The following is a 19,891-nucleotide window of genomic DNA, read 5'->3' on the forward strand; positions in this document are numbered from 1 at the left end:
AAGCTCCTGGCTCCTGGCTTCAGATCAGTGCAGCTCTGGCCGTTGTGGCCAATTGGGGAGTGAATCAGCAGATGGAAGACCTCTCTCTCTCACTGCCTCTGCCTCTCTGTAACTCTGCCTTTCAAATAAGCAAGTAAATCTTAAAAAAAAACCCACAAAGATTAAAGAAAAAGAAGTCTGTGTTGTCTTACGGCAGTAAGTTTGTGACAGCAGCAGTCTGTGCACTTACTGCTGTGTGACTCTAGACAAGATATGGACCTCTCTGAGTCTCAGTGCATCACCTGGAAATGAGCACACGGATACTTTCCTGCATGTGTGTTTGTAAAGCAATCAGAAATGATACATCCGATTGCTTACCTTTGTGCCAGGAGCAGAAAACGTGCCAAGGAAGCAAGCGGGGGGAATTATTATTATTGATGATTTGATTTCTCCACATCATAAGAGATCTGAGGCCAACCATGAACCAACAATAAAATAGAAATAGAGATTCAGTTTAAAAAAAATAAGAGAAAAAAAGACCACACACGAAGGCAATATTGGTGTAAGTAGTTGCTCTGGGTGAGCTTCGGATTTGGTATTGAGCTTCCTGGTACCAAAGTGAAAAGGGTCTACGTCGGATTTCACACTCTAACATCAGGCGGAAGAGTCTAGTTACTGAAGGAAGGCAAGTTTTTCTTAGGATCATAGAAATCTCTCATTTTTTATTTGGTGGGCTTAGAGCAAGTGCAGCTAACCAATGCTGTGGTTATCTATTTTAATCTCTCTCCTCTTGGGGCTGGCGTTGTGGCGCAGTGGGTTAATGCCTTGGCCTGATGCGCCGGCATCCCATATGGGCGCTGGTTCAAGTTCCGGCTGCTCCTCTTCCGATCCAGCTCTCTGCTATGGCCTGGGAAACCAATAGAAGATGGTCCAAGTCCTTGGGCCCCTGCACCCATGTGAGAGACCTGGAGGAAGCTCCTGGCTCCTGGCTTCAGATCTGCGCAGCTCTGGCCATTGTGGCCAATTGGGGAGTGAACCATCGGATGGAAGACCTCTCTCTCTCTCTCTCTCTCTCTCTCTGCGCCTCTCCTCTCTCTGTGTAACTCTGACTTTCAAATAAATAAATGTTTTAAAAAAAAATCTGTCTTGGCCGGCGCCATGGCTCACTTGGCTAATCCTCCGCCTGTGGCACCGGCACCCCGGGTTCTAGTCCCGGTCAGGGCACTGGATTCTGTCCCAGTTGCTCCTCTTCCAGTCCAGCTCTCTGCTGTGGCCTGGGAAGGCAGTGGAGGATGGCCCAGGTGCTTGGGCCCTGCACCTGCATGGGAGACCAGGAGGAAGCACCTGGCTCCAGGCTTCGGATCAGTGCAGTGCGCTGGCCGTAGTGGCCATTTGGGGGGTGAACCAACGGAAGGAAGACCTTTCTCTCTCTCTCTCATTGTCTAACTCTGCCTGTCTTCATTTTTTTTTTTTTTTTTGACAGGCAGAGTTAGTGAGGGAGAGAGACCTGGGTCATTTTCCACTGCACTCCCGGGCCACAGCAGAGAGCTGGACTGGAAGAGGAGCAACCGGGACGGAATCCGGCGCCCCAACCAGGACTAGAACCTGGTGTGCCGGCGCCACAGGCAGAGGATTAGCCTAGTGAGCCACGGCGCCGGCCCTAACTCTGCCTGTCAAAAAAAATCTGTCTCCTCTTACTATGGTCGTTATTCTCCATCTCAGATTCGTGCTGAAATCACATGAGACCCTTTAAAATCTCCATGCCAGCCTCTGCTCCAATCCAATCACATCAGGATCTCTGTGAGCGGAGGTGGAAGGTGGTTCTGGTGGCAGCCAGGGTTGAGAGAACCATTTAGCTGATTCACTCCCCAAATGGCCACCATGGCTGGAGCTGGGCCAGACTGAAGCCAGGAGCCAGGAGCTTCATCTGCATCTCCCATGTGGGTACAGGGGCCCAAGGACTTGGGCCATCCTCTGCTGCTTTCCCAGGCATATTGGCAGGGAGCTGGATTGGAAGTGGAACAGCCAGGACTCAAACTGGTGCCCATATGGGATGCTGGTGCTGCAGGCAGTGGCTTAACCTGCTGCACCACAACCCCGTACCTTTAAAATTGTCTTGGAATCCATGCATAGTTTTTCATAGCATGCATTTTCATGTTTCTGAAGACCCCCCTCTTTTGACGTGTGTATACATATGTGTGTGTAATGTTAGGTTGAATTGTAGGTCCCAATTCCTCACTCTCACCCTTGCCATGACTTGTGATGGGTAGAATGTTCTTCCTCACCTTTGCCTTTGGGGTTTGTCATGTGACTTGTCTTGGCCAATGGATGTTAGCCGACAGGATGTTAGAGTCTTGAAATGTTTTGGTGTGATGGGTATCATGTCTTGTGCTCCAAAACCCACTATGAGAAAAGCCTGCCCTGGCTAACTGTTGCTCCTACCTCCTGGATCTTGAGTGAGGAACAAACAGGCTCAACAGGACCAAAGGCTCGCAGCCTGGAGGAAGAGCTGTCCTGCTGAGCCCAGCCATAGGTTGCAGAACCCCAACCAGCTCTCAGATCCATGGGTCTGAGGATGAGTCATTGGCTTTATTTTAAGGCTTGGGGAGATTTATGAGGCAGCATTATCATGGTAACAGCATCCCTTCTGGATGAAGATCCTGCTATATCAGCAAATCTCATTATAGTTTTTAAACACTGTATACTATGTTGTTTGGATATGCTGATCTCCCATTCAGAGCATTCAGGCTGTTACCAGTAGTTAGCTCTTATAATTCTGCAGTGATTAATCCTGTTTCATACATCATTTTGCACCAGTCCAAGCATCTCTGTAGAATAAAATCTCAGGAGAGGAATTGCTGTGTCAAAAAATATATGCGTTCATAATTTTGATAGATGTTGTCAAATTACACTCCCAGCAGAGGGGTTTGAGAATTACCTATTTCCCCGTGGCCTCACCAACAAAATGCATCATTTACCTCTTGGATTTTTGCCTGGCTGATGGGAAAAGGATATTCCAGTGTAGTTTTAATTTGCTCTTCTCTTATGTATGGAAGATTGAGCATCTTTTCAAATATCTAAGAGCTGTTTGCAAGGTTTTTTTTTTAAGCTAGATTTTATTTTTTATTTTTTTTTAAAGATTTATTTATTTATTTGAAAGGCAGAGTTACAGAGAGGCAGAGACAGAGAGAGAAGTCTTCCTTCTGCTGGTTCACTTCCCAAATGACCGCAACGGCCGGAGCTGACCGATCTGAAGTCAGGAGCCAGGAGCTTCTTCCGGGTCACCCACATGGGTGCAGGGGCCCAAGCACCTCCACTGCCTTCCCAGGCCATCAGCAGAGAGCAGGATAAGAAGTGGAGCTGGGTCTTGAACCAGCGCCCATATGGGATGCTGGCACTGCATTTGGTGGCTTTACCCACTATGCCATGGTGCCAGCCCCTAGGTTGTCTTTTTCTTGCTGATTCCCTAAACATGTAGTCTCACGATACGTGAATGAACTAAAATGGATTTACATAGGGGACGCCGAATACCCTGATTCAACATTCTAAATAAAACCCGCAGAAGCAAGAACAGACATGGCCTGGCCGTGTCTTTTCTTGGAGCTCTTTGATGGAAAACTCAGGGTCTCGCGGTGACATGCCTCTGCTGATGGACAGCTGTGCAGGGGGCTGAGGTGATGGGCTCTCAGGAAGCAGCCTCCTACACCAAAGAGCCCAGGACACCCAGCAGGGCCCGTTATGGTCCCCAGCAGGACGTTGAGTGGCCATGGAGAGCCGTACACTCCCTGAAGCCCAGGAGAGCACGTTCATTCTGAGACGGGCAGTCCAGCAGTGAGTCTGTTTTAGATACAGATAGGCAGGTGGCCCGTTGACCTTTGGTTGTGAATGTTAAAGAGGTGAATCTGGGCTCTCACCTGGCTGGAAGGTGCGTCAGGCGCACGTCGTGTGCTTTTCATGAACTCTGCACCCGCCTCACTTTCTGGCCAGAGGGGCTTATAACAGCACGTGCCATCATCTTAGACACAGTGGTTGTGGCCAGGACCCTTGCTATGGTTACTCCTGCTGTGACAACTGCTCTGGGCCTTATGCCACTCGTGGAAATGACCCGGAAGCACTTTTCCTCTGCCCTAGAACTTCCCTGCCCCACCGAGGCACGAGGCAGCGTGGGGGCCAATTGCTACCCACCCGTGGGAAATCCGCGCATATGGCGGAGTTGACAGCCATGGAGGGCACTCTGACCACAAGTGATGAGAACCGGACGGTAGATTATTCCCCCCGCCACCACCCCCGTCCAAGACTCAGCTCCTCTACAAACATCTGAGCTGCTGAAGCTGCCAGCCTGACCCACAGCCGTCTGCTCCCTAGCGTACCTGTCTCACCCCTTCTTTCACCCGCCCCCTGGGCTCACCTTCCTGGGACAGCATCAGCATACGGTGCTTTTGCTGCAGAATCTGTTGTCTGGGGAACCCTGATTAAGACAGAAAGCAGACGCTCCTTCACCCTTGGGTGGGGATTTCTGGGCATTGCATACCGTGGCACCTCAACACAGAAACCGAGACGGCCTGTGCTGGCTGGGAGGAAAGTTTAGGAAACTCCTTGTTTCCTGTGCACTTAGTGTAGGGTGACTCTGTGCGAGGGGTTTAGCTTATGCTGTGTCACATGGTTCTTGCCATGGCCAGGTGGCCGCTGGCTGCCGCCATTTCACCAGTAAATAAGACCTGGGTGGTTTAAGTTCGCATGTTCAAACCCAGCACATGGTTGAGCTGAGCTTTCAATCCAAGTGTGCTCAGCTCCAAACCGGAGCTCATAAATCCCAGAGTCACGTGAGCCGTGGTAATGCACTTAGGAAGAGGCCTTCACAGAGGAGTCACCTGACCATATCTGGCCCGTTCCAGACTCATTCTTCTATTCTGTAGTCACAAGAAGATATCAATAACAGCATGGACCTATGGTTGGGTGACACTCTGCTCCCAAGTCAGGCAGACGGGAATGTGACACTTCCTGGCGTGATGAAATCCTGGTGATGAGGCAGGCGAGACCTGGCACGCTTGTGCCCCAGGTGACTGATCTGTCTTCAGCACGTGTGTGGTGGCTGTCAGTGCATCGGAACTTGCGTGAGAAGCACGCTGTAGAAATGGCGAGCCACACCAAACAGCGGGGAACGGGGAAAATGGCAAAGTCAGCCAAAAGGCACAAAGATGCAGACAGGAGGAGTAAGTTGCCGTGATCTAGTGCACGGCATGGTGACAGCAGCTAATGATAATGTATGGTATCTTTCAGAATGGCTAGAAGAATAGATGTTCAACGTTCTTACTGCAAAAAATGGTACGTAGGGGAGGTGATGAACATGTTCATTGGCTGGGTTCAATCATTCTGCAGTGGAAACACATATAAAAACATTACACAGTACCCTATACATATAGTACATATTTTAAAATATATATTGTCAATAAAAATAATTTTAAAAAATGATTATTTATTTGAAAGCTGAGAGTGACACTGACAGATCTTCCATCTGCTGGTTCACTCCCCAAATGACTGCAACAGCCTGGGCTTGGCCAGGTCAAAGCCAGGAGCTGGGGGATTATTCCAGGTCTCCCACATGGGTGCAGGGGCCCAGCTACCGGGGCCACCCTCTGCTGCCTTCCCAGACTCGTTAGTAGAAAGCTGGTTTGGAAGTGGAGCAGCCAGGACTCAAACTGGTGCTCTGATATGGGGCTTAACCTGATGCACCACAATGCCCACTCCAGGACAAACTAAAATTTTAAATTCTCACCGTGAAACAGCCTAGAGCACAAACAATCCTCTCCCCATCCATTGCCCGCTGTGTGTGTCCCTCCAGCGTTCCCCTGGGACTGTTGGGAGAGGATGCCACATGAGACACGTGCGCGCCAGGAGACAGCTCCGTCTCCACGCGTCAGTCTCCTCCCTGGTCTGGGGGGCATCCGTCGCTGGTGTGGCCGGACCGTAAGTCACTTGCCGGTTCTCCACTGAGAGCAATCAGGCTGTCATCTGCCTCCTGTTGCGCATCTGTAATTAGCAAGTGTCGCCTGATGGATGAGAGGATGGGAACGTGAAGGACTCACCCAAGGTCGTGTGGCTCTGTACTTGCAGAGCTGGGGGTTGGACAGAGGTCCCTGAGCCTGGCCTGCCCTGTTTGTGGCCAGGGACTCAGAGAAGAGGCCATGACCCTGTACCTTCTTTCTGTTGGGAAGGGCATGTGCACAGGTGGGGAACCCCAGCCCTGTGGCATCTGGGGATTGCAGGGGTTTGTCCACCTCCTTCTTGGGCCGGGGTGGGGAGAGCCTCGCCCAGCCATTCTCCCGTGCTCTGGCAGGGACACATCTCCTCTATCCTTTCTCCCGCCCTGTGCTGCATTTCAGCACCTGTGGGCTCCTCACATGGCTCCCTGCAGCGACAGGTGTGTCACTGGTTGCCTTGTGAGCCAGCTGAGAGCAGGATCTAAGCAGTTCATGTTTCCAGGGGCTGAGTCATGTTGTGCTGGACCAGCGGCCTAAGCCTGGGCAGTGCAGATGTCCACCACACAAAAAGCAGCCCTGTGGCCTGGCTGAGACCTTCACAAACCCAGAACTGAAATACCATACTATCGGTCCTATGTCACTTTCTGGTCTTTATTACTTTATTTTTAAAGGGTTTATTTACTTACTTGAAAGTCAGAGTTATAAAGAGGGAGGATGAGACCGAGAGAGAGAGAGAGAATCTTCCTTCCACTGGTTTGCTCCCTAGATGGCCGCAACAGCCAGGGCTGAGCGAGGCCGAAGTTGGGATCCAGGAGCCTGTTCCAGGTTCCACGTGGGTGCAGGGCCCCAAGCACGTGGGCCATTCTCTGCTGCTTTTCCAAGACCATGAGCAGGGAACTGGATTAAAAATGGAGCAGCTGGGATATGAGCAAGCACAATTTCTGACCTCCAGCAACTCAGCAATGGGAGAGACTGTCACACGCAAACATACAGCGGTAATTTAATGTGGAAAGTCCTGGAATATAGCTGAAGGAAGCTTCTAGAAGGAGCCAAAGATGTGATGCCACTCTCCGTTCTGTACCCACGACAGCCACTGATAATCAGTCAGCGTTCTCTGTTCCTTTCTCAGCATAATGACGACCCTCTGCATCCTTCTTTTTTTTTTTTTTTTTTTAAAGATTTTATTTATTTATTTGAGAGGTAGAGCCACAGGCAGTGAGAGGGAGAGACAGAGAGAAAGGTCTTCCTTCTGTTGGTTCACTCCCCAGATGGCCACATTGGCCAGAGCTGTGCCAATCTGAAGCCGGGAGCCAGGAGCTTCTTCCTGGTCTCCCAGACGGGTGCAGGGGCAAAGGACTTGGGCCATCTTCTACTGCTTTCCCAGACCACAGCAGAGAGCTGGATTGGAAGAGGAGCAGCGGGGACCAGAACCAGCGCCCATATGAGATGCCAACGCTGCAGGCAGAGGATTAACCTACTGCACCACGGTACCGGCCCCCTCTGCATCCTTCTTAACACAACATTGCCTCTGTGCCCCATTCTCAACATCATGATGACCCTCTGTTCCTTCCAGACATCACCACGACCAGGTCACACTGATGCTGTCACCACTATTTGCCATCCTTGAGTGCATAAGGATGCAAAGGCAGTCAAAGTGCCGCTGTGGGCTTCCAGTGGTTAGAGTAGTGGATCTCATGGCGAGACCTGGCCTGGGGGAGGGAAGGAGGAGGCTGGAGTCTGCGGTGGCTCCGACTCTCAAGTGCCTGTGGACTCACACATGACCTTGTAGGACCTGCTCCTGCTAAATGACTCAGTTTCTTGTATTCGGAGACCAGGGGAGGGACTCTAGTTTGGAAGCCCAGGGGAGGTTTCTGACAGGAAGTGGGATTTCGGGGAACTTGGGCCTAATTCCCATCCACAGAGAGCGATCTGTGCATGCCCATTCTAAGAGTGTATGGGAACGTGGGAGTTTCAGAATCATCTCCTTTCTGCCCTTCCCAGAGCACAAAGCAAATGCACCCCCAGCAGTGCATGCCATGGGGAGAACCCTACTCACTGGGAACCGGAGTAGGGTGTCAAGATTACAGTCCCTGCTGGGAGGCCGTCACAGTCACACCAAAGATGGTGCCCTGCATGGGAGACCTGGAGGAGGCTCCTGGCTCCTGGCTTCTGATTGGTCCAGCTCCAGCTGTTGCAGCCAATTGGGGAGTGAACCAGCAGATGGAAGACCTCTCTCTCTGTCTCTACCTCTACCTCTCTCTCTCTCTCTCTCTCTCTCTCTTTCTCTGCCTCTCCTTCTCTCTATGTGTAACTTGGACACATACACACTTACACAGAGAGACGAGAGAGAGTGAGAGAGAGGTCTTCCATCCGATGGTTCACTCCCCAGTTGGCTGCAACAGTCGGAGCTATGCCGATCCGAATCCAGGAGCCAGGAGCTTCTTCTGGGCCTCCCATGTGGGTGCAGGGGCTCAGTGCTTGGGCCATCTTCTACTGCTTTCCCAGGCCACAGCAGAGCGCTGGATTGGAAGTAGAACAGCCAGGTCTTGAACCAGCGCCCATATGGGACCAGCATTAAACTGCTGCACCCCAGCGCCGGCCCAAATAAATAAATATTAAAAAACAAACAAACAAACAGATGGTGCCATCCAGGAAAGACAGAGAGAAGGGGTCTGCGTCAGTTGCCTACTGTGCTCCTCTGGAGTCTGGAGTTCTCATCCCCTCCCCAGCAGGTGCATGCATATGTCTCCTCAACAGGGCCAGCTCAGCCCTGAGCCGATCACAAGGGCCCCTGATAGGCAGATGGCTTCTGCGGTTGTGCAAACATCAGGAGGACACTTAAATCCAGATGGCTGGGGTCAGCCCCTTGACATGGCCTTGTGATGCAGTCAAAGCCAGATATGCGTGACAAGGACTGTTGTCCTGCAGGCTTTGTTTTCTAGAAGTACAAGGAGCAGGCTATAAAAGAATGATAAAAAGGTGTAGGACAGTAACCACCGAAGCCCGTGTGCTATCACTCTCAAGTACAATGCACTTTATGCAACTCTATCTGCTCTACTTTGTGATGGGCAGGGCATGGGGTCTGACGCTGGCATCAGCACACAGATGCCGTGACGTCACAGGTGACAGGAATTTCTGGCCCCATTTCAGCCTCGTGGGGCCGGCATTGTACATGCAGTCTGTTGTTTATTGAGACATTGAGCTGAGGCAGGTGACTCCATCTCTCTCTGAGCCCTAGTTTATGTAGCGATAAAATACGTGGGCAGTATTACACCTGCTTTGTATAAGAACAAAGCTGTGCACATGCAGTGCGGCACCTCTCAGACTGTTGAATAAATAGTCACTTCTACCTTGTCGTTTTCCAATTAGACTGCAGGTTCCCTGAGGGAGACGGCCATCTGCTCTGTGCTTCCTGCAGGCTGGGGACAGTACTGAGCACGAAGATGCCCAGAACGCTTGCTGATGATTTGATGTCAAAATAGAAACTTGTGGAAGCTGTGGAGGAAGGTTGGTCTCCTCCACTTAGGGTTCAAGGCTCTCTAAGTCCCCGCCTACCTTCTCAGACTCATCCCCCGTTCCCTTTTACACAGTTCTACCCTCCAGAATCATCCAACTATTGGGGGTTCTTGGAATTCATCACCTTCTTTCCAGCTTCTCATCGAAAACCCCATTTCCTATGCCTTCTCGCTGTCTTATCAGTCAACACAGAAACCCAACATAAAGAGGTTGAAAAAAAGAGAGAAAACCCCAAACACCCCTGTTTTCAAGCGATTGAAGGATCAGATGCTGTGACCTCAGGTACGGCTGGATGCAGGGACACGAATGATGCCATCAGGGCTCTCGGAGATCAGTTTGCGTTTGCATCAGCTTCATTCTCTAGCTTGCTCGCTCTTGCTGGTGGTAGATGGTAGACGCCTACCAACAGCTCAGGTGTAGCGTACATCAGGTGACAGCAACACCAGGAGAGGAGCTGCTTTTTACTCAAGATTCCTGGGGAAGTCTGGGATCGCCTCTCATTCCAGTTGGCCAATCATTGTGGGCCAGAAAGATGGAACACGCCGATTGGTCAGAGCTGGGCCGTGTGTTCTTCCCGGCAGACCTAAGGGACTGAGAGTGGGCAAAGCTCTGTTTGTCTCCCGAGGGGCACTGGAGGGCAGTCAGAGAATCCACAGAGGCCCACACCTTTCAGCCTCCAAGATGACGCGTGAAGGTCACCCTGGAGAAGCGACTTCCGCCCCTCCCCCCAGACTGAGTCTTAGGCTGCCTCCGGACCCCCGCCCCCGCCCCGGTCATACAGGTGCAGATAACTCTCTGGTGGAAGAGCTGTGGAGGCTGCGGGCCCCTAGCCCCGTACCCGGGGGCTACCTTCTCGGCAGCCTCCTCCCGGGCCTGTCACTCACCTGCCCAGATTCCTGTTCCTGGAACGTGTGCCGGCTCCGTGTCAGCTCTGTGACTTTTACATGTCCTGCTCACTGCTGTGTCCCCCAGTGCCCAGTGCAGGAACATAAATCGTGACTGCGGGGCTAAACGTTAGCTCTTGTAGGAACTTCCGATAAACTTCGGAAGATGTCTCAGCATTCTGCTCTCCGCACCTGGCGTCTGTCTCTGGCTGATTGTAGCCTGACACCTCTTTGAGGCCTTTTTTTCTCCCTTCGAGCTCATTCCCACGGGGGAGCTGGTTCAGAGACAAGCATTGTCCTGGCGGTATAATTAGGAATCGCTCCAGAAAACAGTTTCTTCTCACTTTGAAGTGAGCTCCCTTTTGGCTTCAAGACGCCAGGCAGAATCCCCACCCCCACCCCGAGTTCTGCGCCGTCACAATGGAGTTTTCTCGAGCCGACGCGGGAGCTCGTGTGCGCACTGCTGTCAGAGGAAGGTTGCGCAGCTAATTGTCTGGCTAACCCCGTGCAGATGGCACCGGGTTCCGTCCAGCGCGCAAAAGCCTGGTCTCCTCACTGCTGTCTGATGGAACGGACAGTCCTGCCCTGTTCTCCCCGAGGACCGGAATGCAGGTTCTGGCTGGCTTCCCAATCAACATGCGCATGGACTGGCAGGAGAAGGAACTCCTGGGTTGGGAGGAACATTCTAGAAGCTGGAGTCCAGAAATTGCTCTGAAGTTTGGCGGCCATATGGCCTGAGTTCAGGGTGTTCTTTCTGAACCCTTTGGGTGGATGTGTTCCTGAAATAATTTTTAATCGCACTAGTAATACAGGTGTACATTTTTAGGAGACTGGCATCGTGTCACAGCAGGTTAAACAGCTGCCTGCCATGCCGGCTTCCTGTGCCAGGGCACTGGTTCAGTCCCGGCTGCTCCACTTCTGATCCAGCTCCCTGCTAGTGCGCCTGGGGAAGCTGTGGAAGATGGCCCACGGGCTTGGGTCCCTGCCACCCAGTGGGAGACCCAGGTGAACTTCCAGGCTCCTGGCTTTGGCCTGGCCCAGACCTGGGTGTTGTGGCCATTTGGGGAGTGAGCCAGTAGATAGGAGATATTCATATTCTCTCTCTCTCTCCCTCCCTCCCTCCCTCCCTCCCTTCCTCTCTCTCTCTCTCTCTCTCTCTCTCTCTCTCTTTTTCCTCTCTCTCTCTCTTTCCCCAGCTGTCAATCTGCCTTTCAAATAAATAAATACAATTTTAAAAAGAGAAATATATTTTTACTGAAAAGGTAAGATTTATGAAGAAGGCTGGCATCCCTTTGGTCTCTAAAGTATCCTCTCATTTGTTAGACATTTATCTTTACAGATGACTTTTGCTACGCATTTTGTATTAGCATGTTATTTGGTGACTACGTGCGTTATGAAAAGGCATCATATTGTAATGTTGTCCCACAACCAGCTTCATACACCCGCCATGGCTCGCACTTGAATACGCCATGCACCCTTGTATTTCTAGTGCATCACCGTGTTTCTAGCTGTTTCCTGGCAGTTGAGCGTTTGGGCTGTTTTCAGTGTTCTCCTGTACAGATCGCGCTGTAGTAGATGTCCTCACTCATCCTCCCCTCTCGGGCAGACGCTGAGAGATGGAGTGGCTGGCTCTGAACTCTGCCATCGTGCAAGTCAGGCACTGAACCAGTTAAACTCTGTGTCACTTCCAGCGGGACCTGGGGATCCTCGGGGTCCCATAGTCTTGGTCAGATGTTAGAAACACTGCTTTGGTAGAAGAATGGAAGGAGCACACTCCAGGTTTTACTCTACAGGTGGAGCTTGGGGCTGAAGTTCGTTGCACATTCATGTCAGTGCGTTGGCTTGTTGGTTTTACATATTCTTTTGAGTCCTTTGGTTTCAAACAGAATTGTATTTCTCCTTGTTGGGGTTGACAACAATAAGGTAGTTTTGTTTCTACCTTATTTTTTAAGGGTTTACTTATTTATTTTGAAAGAGTTAGAGAGGGAGGGAGAGAAAGAGATACATAGACACACATGGAGAGACTCAGACACACACACACACACATACGTAGACATGCACAGATACAGACATGTACACATACACAGATACGCCCAGACCCACACAGATATACACGTACACATATTCACATAGACATACACAGATATAGTCACAGATACAGAGACATAGAGACAGATACATACACCCAAACATACAGATATACACAGACATGTACAGATACACACACAGACATGTACAGATACACACAGACACACGTACACAGACATGTACAGATACACACAGACACGTGTACACACTCGCGCACGCGCACGGACATGCTGACCATTTCCCCTGCAGCCAGCAGAGGCGCTCTGGGCCTGCGGTTCTCCTTCAGGAGATGAGCACACTCACACGCCATTCTCATTTCCTGCTCTTTGTATCCCACATCTGCCCCTGGTGTGTGCCCCCTCTGTGGGCTCCGTCTACATCCCCTGAGCAGCGCCGCACACTGGAAGGCACTCACCGGGGCATGAATGGTTTAGGTGAGTGTCGTCTTTCTCCAGGAGAGAGATGGCTGGGCCGGGGACCTTTTCCTGGTGGTACCCAGTAATCCTTTTCCCTGTGATGGCTGTAGCTCCTTGCTGCCTGGGAGCCAAGAGTTGCAGCAAATTCTGATGCATTGTCTTAGGCAGGTGTATCAGCTGGGGACAGGTGACAGAGGTGCACCCAGACTGGGAAGTCTGCAGACACCGCGAGAGGGGCTATCTACCAAGTTGTAGGCAGGGTGCAGGGACTCTGCCGAAGACAGCACAGCACCCTGGGGACTCGCATCAGCCAGGGACATTCCACCCCGAGGAGCTGCTGTGTGTGGGGGGAGAAGCACTGAGCCTTGAGGGGAAGTGGAAGGCCAGCTGATGGGGCTGTGGCTTTTGGCCAAGGGGGGGGGTCAGTTCCCCAGCCCTCCCTAGTGTCACTCCCTGACCTTCCAGGGCCTCCTGTTAGCTTCATCTGGTACACGAGGAAGCCTGATGATGCCATCCAAGCAGGGCCCCGGGTAGGGCAGAAGGTGTGGGGTAGGGAGCACTCTGGGATGGCACCTTGCCTCAGGGGACAGTCAGGGGGTGAGCAGAGCCAACATGGTTCAGAGAACGGGCACCAGAGCCAGAGTCCTTGGCTTAATTCCTGCCTTTTCCACCCTGCCCTGGGCCTCAGTGTGCTCATCTGTAAAATGGGGATTGCAGTGAGTTGCGTGGGCATTGACTCTGGTGTCTAACATGCCACGTACCGAGGAGAGTGGCTGGCATGCAGTGGGTGCTCAGCGCTTGTTAGGAGTTTTAGGAGTGTTGCCTTCCGGGCTACCACCCGCTGAGGCTTGTTGAGCCGCTCTGAGGAATCTAGAAAAACAGTGCTAGTTGTTTAAGATGGTAGAGAGAGTGCTTAGAATCAAACTACCCTAAGCCCTTTTTATTGTCTTGCAGGGGACATAGAGAAATTGATTAATTTAGATTATGTAGCCTAAGCTTGTTAGCAAATGACAGGTAGCTAGTGATAGAACAGAAAAAGAGTATAACTTCCAAATAAATAGTAGAATAAACAGGAAGGGGAGAGAGGGGAATAAGGCAAAGGCAGGCAAACAGCACAAGATAGGATAGAAGAATAAAACCTAAATACAGCAGCAATCATAATAAATATAAGTGGTCTAAATTCTCCAGTTAAAAGATAGAGGTGCAAGAGGGAGAGTCCAAACATGCTACACACACACACACACACACACACACACCAAAGGTTGAAGGTTGGGCTGACATGGTCTTTCCCAAAGAGTGGATCATGGTTGTGTCAAAACACATGCTTTATGACGACTTGCATTTCTCCTTTTCTCTAGAGAGCTGTGCGTGGAGGGAGAAACACTGAGCCTTGAGGGGAAGTGGAAGGCCAGCTGATGGGGCTGTGGCTTTTGGCCAAGTGGGGGGGGGAGTCAGTTCCCCAGCCCTCCCTAGTGTCACCCCCTGACCTGCCAGGGCCTCCTGTTAGCTTCATCTGGTACACGAGGAAGCCTGATGATGCCATCCAAGCAGGACCCCGTGTAGGGCGGAAGGTGTGGGGTAGGGAGCACTCTGGGATGGCACCTTGCAGGGTTTAAGTTAAGTTGACTGAGTAGAGATTAGAGAGAAGAGAAAAGAAAGGAGAGACAAGAAAGAAAGGAGCGGGTACTGCAATAGAGGGTGCTGTGCTGGGTGGTTCTACAAGGGAGGAGACTGGCAGGGCAGAAGCACGGAAGCTGGGAGAGCTTAGCAGTCAAATGCTCGATCCTGGAGTCAGACACACTTGGGCTTTTTATCCCAACTCATTCATTCATTCACTTACTCATTTAGCTAATACGTGTTGAATTCCTACTGTGGCTAAGAAGCCTGCTACAAGTCACTTCACTGTCTATTACTTAGTTTCCACATTGTGTCCGTTCTCTGTTGGCTCAAGGCTGTTGGGTAAGAAACAACCACACAACTCCAGGGGCATAGAACAGTGGGCTGTGGGCTGGCCGGAGGGCAATGCTGGTCTGGGCAAGGTTGGCTGAGTCTGCAGGGAGGAAGTGGCTGGTCTGGGGTGGCCTTGACTGGCAGGACATGGTTCTGCTTCACGTGGCTTCTCATCTAGCAGGCTAGCTTGGACTCGGTGTTACGGGAGAGGCCGAGTTTCAAGAGGGAGAGGGAAAGAGGGGTTGGGAGAGGGTGTGTGTGTGTGTGTGTGTGTGAGAGAGAGAGAGAGAGAGACAGACAGACAGACAGACAGATGTGCTGCCAGGCCTTTTAAAGTCCAGGTTCATAGCATTCTATGGGCCAAAGCAAGTTACAGTCCAAACCTGATTCAAGGGGTGGGAGATTGACTGCATCTCTTGACGGGCAGAGCCACAACGTCACATTGCAAGTGCTGTGGGTACAGGGAGATGGCAGAATTAGGGGGCAATTTTGCCACCAATTTCTCACACTTGTCTGGTTATGCAGAGATCATATTAGCACCTATTTCTTGGGTTTTTGTGTGAACTCAGTGAAGCCAGACTTGTCAGAGGCACTCAGCACACATTAGCCATCACCGCTACTGCTGCTGTCTTTGTTATGATGATGATGATGATGACGATGACGAGGTGATGATGGTGATGACAATTGATTTGAGCCTTCTGCTTCCCTGTGCATCTGTTCAGGGCAGTTCAGAGGTTTAGATCCCCTGGTCAGCTTTGCTTCTGCATGCCTGACTGCTTTGCCTCATAATAAAGGAGCAAGTCAGTTGATGGAAAACTCCCTTGATTTTGCGAATGCAGATGCCACTGTGTGTTAGCATCCTTTGGCCATTAGCTGTCCAGGCAGCCAGGGCAGAGGTCTATTTAAAGAACATGTAGGTGCCTTTGCTGTTTGCCATCAGAGCTGTGCCAGAGTTGGAGATGCACCTGAAATAGAGACAGCAGGGCCCCGACACAAGACAGACGCTCCATTCGCCATCTACCTTTACCCAAGAAAGGGAATTAATTGCCTGGTTGACATTTGGTTTCCTCGTTAATGAACAACGCCCATAGTTGAGCATGAATGGTTGATTATTAATTATTATTTCCAAAGGAGAGAGATGGAGCCTTCCTTGACTCAGAAACGCTGTGCAGGCTGCAATTTTGCTGAATCCTCTCGTGTTGCTCACGAAACCTCAGCAGGGTGGGCACTCGTTCCGTGGAGTCGCGAGAAGAGGCAGCGTTTAGTCTTGGCTGAAGGTTCCTCTTTGCTGCTGAGCGAAGGATCACTAGCCTGTGTTTTTAAAAAGCCGTGCAGGATAAACTTCAGCAGTGATTGACAGCGTAGATCTGACGGCGGTCTCCCCTTCACATGGAAGGTGCCAGCATTTGCAGAAGAAAGCCAGGCTGAGGGAGAGGAGAAGGAAGTTCCTGATGGACCCCACCCCCACCCCCACCCCCACCCCACCAGCTGTTTTTTGAAAACGGGAAACACCTTCTTCTGAGTCCCATCCCCCCAGACAGGAAGAGCCAGAGATGAACTGTGCTAGTGATTCGTCAGAACACAGACAGATTTTGGTTTCTCTTATTTTTAGAAGTAGCTGTCTAGGTACTGGGTTCTGACGAATGAGCGAGGGATTATATTTGGAAATCCTAATTGTGGAGAGGATTCTTTAAAAAGCAGACCAAAGCCGAACTGGCTCCCACGGAGGCTTCTCTGGTTGTTTCTTTCTCCTCTTGAGTCTTCTGACACTGTGAAAGTAGCTCCCACACAGCCACCAAAGAGTCCACTTCTCCCATCCTTGAGGTTGACTGGACTCTGTGGCCCTCCAGAAGCCACAATCCTTTGGTTGTCACTGTGAACAACAGTGTTGAGAACCCAACTCAAACAGCCCACAGCAGGAAGAAAAAGGAGAGAGAAACCCAAACGGAGGAACGCATCGATCAGCATTATGGAAAAGAGCAGGAGCTTCAGGTGTGGCTGGATCCAGGTGCTCGAACAAGGGTGCAAGGATTCACGTTGCCACCTCTCTCTTGTGGATACGTCAGTCTCAGGCAGGAAAGTACGAAGATGCTGCTCAGCTGCTCCAGGCTTACAATCCATCAGCTTAGTGACCTCAATCCAAGAGCACCAGCAAAAGTTTCAGAGAGCAATGGCGTTGGCTTGCATGGGGTCACCTGACCTTGTCTGTACCAATCACTGTGGCCAGAGGATGAGACCACTGGTTTGATTAGGCTTGGGCAAAAGCCAACAACCCCTGGAGCTGTTGCCTCAGCTCCCCCCAGGCCTCTTGGATTGACTGTGGGGAAGGGGAGATGTAGCAGAACGGCGATCAGGGACAGGGGTGAGTGTGCTGAGCAGGCCAAGATAAGGGAGGGTCTTCAGGGGGAGGTGCGAGTCTGAGCGCTCCGGCAGGATTAAATGCGGAAGCAAGCAAGTAAGGAACGGCCTAGGGGAGGAGACAGAGGGGGCCAGGGAAGGCTTGAAGCCAGTGGCCCCCTAGGGATGAGCAGAGGGCAGGGTGGCTGCGTGGGAGAGTCCCAGACTCCTGCGCAGGCACAGTGGGAAGACACCAGCAAGATTTCAAGAGAGGCAGTGCCATGTTCTGGTTTTATTTTAAGGATCTGCATTTGGCTGTGTAGAGAATGGGCTGTAAGGAGGTCGGCCTGCAGGGGGCAAGAAGACCACCCCAGAAGCCACTTGTAGCTGTCCCATGCAGGAGCAGATGGCGGCTGAGAGGCTGCACACTCAGCTCTGTGAATTCCATCAGTCCAGGAAGGCTCCCTTTACTCCGGCTGTGCCGAGGGCCTTGTGTTTCTTGCAATCAAAGTTGAGCTGAGCAGGCACACCTCGGGGTTCCCCACATGCTCTACAGTCTTGGGTGAAGTCGGCAAATTTTTCTTCGAGTGTATCTAACCTTTCGTATTTTTTGGTCTGCACTCCCCTTTCTTGCCTCTGTGTGTCTCTCACAAGCCGCCCTTGGCCTGCTCTCTGAGCTTTTTCTTCATCCTTCCAAGCATCCTGTCCTGCCTCCATTCTCTCAAATCTCTTTCCCCTGCCAAGGATAAGCCGATACACCTGATCTGGCTAACCTGGAGAGGGGGTATTACTTCCGGATAAAACAGTGGCATTTTCTAAATGATCGCTATTGCTTTCAGATTCAGCAGGCATTTGTTGAGCACATAGGTTTTTTTTTTTCCTGCCTTATTTTATTTATTTGAGAGACAGGAGAGCTCCCAAGTGCTGGTTCACTCCCCAGATACCCACAGCAGCTGGAGCTGGGCCAGGCAGGAGTCAGGAATCAAGAACACAATCCAGGTCTCCCGTGGGGGGTGGCAGGGACCCAAGTCCTTGAGCCATCAGTGCTGCCACCCAGGGTGTGTGTCAGCAGAAAGCTGGAATCTAGAGTGGAGCTAGGACTCCTTAGGCCCAGGTGTTCTGCTATGGGATGTGGCTGGCTTAAGGCTGGGCTGCCCGCCCGCCCGCCCGCCCTGTGAGAAGATACCCTTTGCAGAGCCCTCCAAGGAGCCCGCCGATGAGCTTCAATCCTGGCTGCTCCTCTCAGGCAGCTGGGGAGCCGAATAGTCCTGCTCCCGTGCAGATGGGTAAGGGCGGTCTCAGAACTCTGCTCCCTCCCCCTGGAGTGGATTAAGCCAGGATCAGCAAGGACCCTGGAGAACGAATGGTTTATGCTTTGGCGCCCCTCCAGGTGGCCTGGAGAACTGCATGTACTTGCTCCGAAAACCACCTGCAGCCAATCACCGGGCTCCTTAGAGAAGCCCGCAGAGTTTCCAAGCGCAGTCGGACTGTGCGTGGGGCCCCGCCCCGCCTTGCTAGCTTTCCTCACTTCTGGTGCTGGGGGCAGGGGGCACTGCTGAAGACTTCCCGAGTTTGCCGTGAGGGTGAGTGGGATCGGTCCACCTGGCGGGAGACTGCCGCCGACCTCCTGCCCCAGCCTAAATAAACAAACAAACAAACAAACAAAATAAGACTTTCAGGTATTTTTCTCTTCCCAAGGCCCTTACATGTTAATTTTTTTTTTTTTTTTGACAGGCAGAGTGGATAGTGAGAGAGAGAGACAGAGAGAAAGGTCTTCCTTTTGCCATTGGTTCACCCTCCAATGGCCACCGCGACCGGCGCACTGCGGCCGGCGCACCACGTTGATCTGATGACAGGAGCCAGGTACTTATCCTGGTCTCCCATGGGGTGCAGGGCCCAAGGACTTGGGCCATCCTCCACTGCACTCCCTGGCCACAGCAGAGAGCTGGACTGGAAGAGGGGCAACCGGGACAGAATCCGGCGCCCCGACCGGGACTAGAACCCGGTGTGCTGGCGCCGCTAGGTGGAGGGTTAGCCTATTGAGCTGTGGTGCCGGCCTACATGTTGATTTAAAAACATTTTTTTTAAATTTATTTGAGAAGAAAAGTGAAAACAGAGAGCTCCTATTGGCTAGTTCACTCCCCAAATGTCTACCATAGCCCTCCAGCGGGGGCTGACGCCAGGAACAGATAACTCACGCCAGGTCTCCTGTGGGAATGCTAGGAACTCAACTCCTGGAGCCATCATCACTTCCTCCCAGGGTCTGCATTAGCAGGAAGCTGGAGTTAGGAGCCGGAAATGGGTATTGGACCTGTGTATTCTGATGTGGGACACAGATTTTTAAAAACTTTTTTAAAGATTTGTTTATTTATTATAAAGGCAGGGTTACAGAGAGAGAGAGGGAGAAACAGAGAAAAAGAGAAAGATCTTCCATTTGCTGGTTCACTCCCAAAATGGCCACAGCGGCCATGGCTGGGCCTGTCTAAAGCCAGGAGCCGGGAGCTTCTTCCTGGTCTCCCATGTGGGTGCAGGGGCCCAAGCACTTGGACCATCTTCTGCTGCTTTCCCAGGCTTGTTAGCAGGAAGCTGGATGGAAAGTGGAGCAGCCTGGGCTTGAACTGGCAACCTGCATGGGATGCCGGTGTCACAGGCAGGCCACAACACTGGCCCTGACACAGATGTCTTAACCGGCAGGCTAAGCACCCTCTCCAAGGACCACATTCATCAATGGAGTCAAACC

At 51.6% G+C, this 19,891-nt stretch overlaps 1 protein-coding gene and 1 long non-coding RNA gene across 7 annotated transcripts in view; one reads left to right on the forward strand and one right to left on the reverse strand.

The window, feature by feature from the left end:
• Positions 1-19,891, forward strand: part of RPH3A (rabphilin 3A) — a 247,561-nt gene that overhangs the window by 116,298 nt on the left and 111,372 nt on the right. The gene's annotated exons all lie outside the window — the stretch shown is intronic.
• Positions 3,145-10,914, reverse strand: LOC103351739 (uncharacterized). The gene is made up of 3 exons (XR_011385303.1): positions 10,361-10,914; positions 6,647-10,067; positions 3,145-5,352 (listed from the first exon to the last, which is right to left on the reverse strand). It is a non-coding gene; the product is annotated as an uncharacterized lncRNA (long non-coding RNA).

The sequence above is a fragment of the Oryctolagus cuniculus genome, chromosome 21 (genome assembly GCF_964237555.1).
Source record: "Oryctolagus cuniculus chromosome 21, mOryCun1.1, whole genome shotgun sequence".
NCBI lineage: Eukaryota > Metazoa > Chordata > Mammalia > Lagomorpha > Leporidae > Oryctolagus > Oryctolagus cuniculus.